Raw genomic sequence first — 4,201 nt, 5'->3', positions numbered from 1 at the left:
TCGGCAGGTGCCTGGCTTCCTGCAATGGAAACCCAGGAAGTGCACTGGATAAGAACACACGCCCTTTGTCTGCCAGATCAGAGGCTCTGCTCCTCTCCTCCTGTCCTGCCAGTCTGGAACAGCTTTCTCCTAAGCCACTGAGCAAAAAGATTCAATCTGTTATGGTTGCGGCAGCTGAGACCCTATAGAAGGACTATATTCATTGGAAGGACTGATGGCGAAGCTCCAATACCTTGGCCACCTGATGCAGAGAGCTGACTCATTGGAAAAGACCCTGACGCTGGGAAAAACTGAGGGCAAGAGGAGAAGGGGACAACAGAGGAAAAGATGATGGGATGACATTACCGACTCAATGGACATGAGTCTGAGCAAACTCTAGGAGATGGTGAAGGACAGGGAAGCCTGGTGTACTGCAGTCCATGGAGTCACAAGAGTCAGAAATGACTGAGAGCCTGAACAACAAGCTGAGACCCTGGATGGCAGGGAAGGCGGGTGAGAGGTTAGAGAGTAAGATCTAAGGCAGTGGGGACATTTGCTGCTGTCCAGTCTGCTGGGGAACCTCCTACCCAAAGAGCAGTTGAACACCTGCTGTGTGCTCAGCTCGAGTCATGGAGCCCACGAGAATCAAGTCAGATGTCATCAGTCCTGGTATCCACAGGGGCTTCCCTGGTGGCTCAGACGGTAAAGAATCTGCCTGCAATGTGGGAGACCTGGGTTTGATCCCTGGGTTGGGAAGATTCCCTGGAGGAGGGCATGGCAACTCACTCCAGTATTCTTGCCTGGAGAATCCCCACGGAGAGAGGAACCTGGCAGGCTACAGTCCATGGGGTCGCAAAGAGTCAGACACGACTGAGTAAGCATAGCATAGAATAGTATCCACAGGGGAGAGCAGTGCATAACAATCTTTTTGTTTGTTTGTTTTGGCTGTAGTATGCAGCTTGTGGGATCTTAGTTCCCCGACAAGGGATTGAACCCTGGTCACTGCAGTTAAAGCACCTAGTCCTAAGCACTGGAGTGCCAGAGAATTCCCAACAAAAATTAATACGATGATTACCAGTGGTGATGTGCGCTATACAGGAATGAGCAAGAGGCTAAGACAGAGTAAGGGGTGTAGGAGGGAGTAGGCCAGGCCTCTCTGGGGGGTGGCACTTAAGCTGAGATGAGGAGGAACCAGCCACAAGAGGAACAGCGGAGGACATTCCAGGGAGAGGAAGGCAGTAAGGAAAACACAGGCTTTGAGGTCAGACTTAGGCTTAACTCCAGCTCTCTGGTGCTGGCTGTGATCATGGACAAGTTCCTCCCCTCTCCAAGGCCCTGTTTCCTCATCTGTAACAGGGGGCAGCTGGACTGGATACCCTTGGGTGGGGACGTGAATGCTTCCCTTTGCAGAGCTGCTGGGGACAAGGCATTCCAGGGCCTGGCCCAGAGTTGCTGCCCCACCAGTAGGAGCATTGGCTATTCCCACATCACGCTTGCCTGGTTTCCAGAACTCTTGGCTCACAGGGTCCTTTTGCTCTGCAGCTAGGTCTGCGAACAAGGACAAGTCTGGGGAGAGTGACATGGAGCTGTCCTCCCTGCTCGGATTCTCCTCTGAGGCTGGCTGAGCTGCAGCCCCCAGGGAGCCAGAGACCCCAGGGGAGGAAAGCATCCTTCGGTCCAGTTGCTTTTCCCCTTGACAGGCTTGACCTGGGCCAGGTCAGAGCCAAGCTGTCAGCGCCCAGCCTAGGGATCCCCACATGTGAAGCTGCATGAAATTATGCATCTGTGTTGGGGTTGGGGGGTGGTCTATTCCTTGGCAAACAGCCTCAGAAAACCCGTGGACCTCCCAGTCCTGGTTTCTTGTCCTTGTCCCTCTCTCATCCTCCACTCTGTCTGTATGAAGTCAGGTTGCTGCTGCTAAGTCGCTTCAGTTGTGTCCTACTCTGTGCGACCCCAGAGACGGCAGCCCACCCGTCCCTGGGGTTCTCCAGGCAAGAACACTGGAGTGGGTTGCCATTTCCTTCTCCAATGCACTAAAGTAAAAAGTGAAAGTGAAGTCGCTCAGTCGTGTCCGACTCCTAGCGACCCCATGGACTGCAGCCTACCAGGCTCCTCCGTCCATGTGATTTTCCAGGCAGGAGTACTGGAGTGGGGTGCCATTGCCTTCTCCGTGAAGTCAGGTCAGTTCAACACTTATTCCTGGATACCTACTGTGTGTAGGGTCCTGTGCTAGGGGCTGGCAGGGGTGCAGCAGTACAGATAAGTGGGGCCTCCTGCTCACTGTAGCAGGGGCAGGCTGCAGCAGGGGCAAGCACAGATACGGGTAACGTCAGTTTGTGTTAGTGATTCCAGCTCGGTCCCTTGCCAGCCTGTTACTTTGGGCAAGTCACTCCTCTCTGAGCCTCAGTTTTCTCTTGTAAGCCTGGGATGGCAGGACCTTCTTGTGGCTTCACTGTGAGGGTTTGTTGGGATGAATGTGGATAAATTTGCCTGATGCTTAGTAGGTGTTTAGGTGAGTTCCTTTCCTCTTCCCATCATATAGAGGACAGAGGTTCGGATATCATAGTAAGATGGACAAAATGCTGAAGTTAAGGAAGACTTGGTTCCGCTCAAGAATCTAACAGACATCATGGATCCTGTCAGCTAGCATCCCTGTCCTAGATTCTGGTAACAGCACCCAATTTCTGTTTGGAAAACCTCACCCCTACTTTCAATTCCTGGCTGGAAGTATGTAGAAAGAGGACTTAGTTTTCCCATGCTGGCAGGATGCCAGCTTGGCATGATTTCTGCCAACACTTGGACCAAGGACAGCAGAGCAAAGATGATAAAGAGAATAACTGATTTCATCACTTAAGCTGCTAGATCCAGCCATGCCTGAAAGTCCTCCCACCAGATCTCTGGAACCAGTGCATCTTCTTTTTTCTTGATTTTTCTTCAGCCAGTTAAAAACGATTTCTGTTGCTTATAACAGAGTCATGAGGCATACTGGTCAGACTTCATGAGTCTTGATCACTCCCTTCCTCCTGGAAAACTCTGTACTAGTCTCAGCACTTTTGAGAAGCCTGTTCCGATTCCTCCAGGTGTCAGGAGTCATGTCAATCCTACGGCTTTACCTCAAGGCTTCTGAGTGGAACCAATATGCTTTACCCACCAGGCTGGGAGCAGAGCTGTGACTTCCAGCTCTGTATCCAGCAGCCAGCACAGTGCTTGTCACTTTATAGGGTCTCAGTAATTTGAATTTAATGCATGAGTAAGAGGAGGGGGTCTTAAAGTAGCTGCATATGCAAAGTTAGTGAGCCATTAAGAATTTGGGCTTTGGAGTCAGACCCACTTGAATTTGGATCTTGGCTCCCCCACTTATTAGCTGCGTAATCTTGAGCAAGTCAATTAAAAAGATTATGTATTTAATTTTGGCTGCATCAGGTCTTGGTTGTGGCAGGCAGGCTTCTCTCTAGTTGTGGCACAGGCCCAGCAGTTGCTGGGGACTTAGTTGCCCCACGGCATGTGGGATCTTAGCTCCCAGACCAGGGGTCAAACCTGCGTCCCCTGCACTGGAAGGTGGATGGATTCTTAACCGCTGGACCAGCAGGGAAGCCCCCTTGAGCAAGTCATTTAGCTTCTCTGAACTTTGAGTTTTTTCCAGGAAGATACAGAAAATAACAATCAACTCCTCACAAGGTTGTCCTGAAGGCTGGGGGAAAATAATGCATGAAAAATGGGCAGCACAGGGTTATAAATCCTTATGCGTGCGTGCTAGGTTGCTTTAGTTGTGTCTGACTCTGCAATCCTATGGACTGTAGCCCACCAGGCTCCTCTGTCCATGGGATTCCCCAGGCAAGAATACTGGACTGGGTTGCCCTGCCCTCCTCCAGGGGATCTTCCCAACCCAGGGATTGAACCCGTGTCTCTCACATCTACTTGCACTGGCAGGAGGGTTCTTTACCACTAGTGCCAGCTAAATCCTCATGCAGCTGTTTGCAAATAAAACGAAAATATGCATCATCTTTCTCCACCTGGGGAGCAGTCTGCTGGATGGGTTGGGGGAGGCAGGAGAGCTGTTCATTTCCTTCCTCCCCGAGATCTGCTCCTGCCTTTGCCACCTGAGCCAGTGTCTCCTTCCTGGTCCTCTTACTCAACTGTGCTCATCGACTCTTCACATCAAGAGGGCTTCGCCAAGACTGATGTGGGGGTTGGAGGCACAGCACCGGAGGTCAAGCTCTGG

This window comes from Bubalus bubalis, chromosome 5 (assembly GCF_019923935.1).
Source record: "Bubalus bubalis isolate 160015118507 breed Murrah chromosome 5, NDDB_SH_1, whole genome shotgun sequence".
Classification (NCBI taxonomy): Eukaryota; Metazoa; Chordata; class Mammalia; order Artiodactyla; family Bovidae; genus Bubalus; species Bubalus bubalis.
This window is presented reverse-complemented; position numbering follows the sequence as displayed.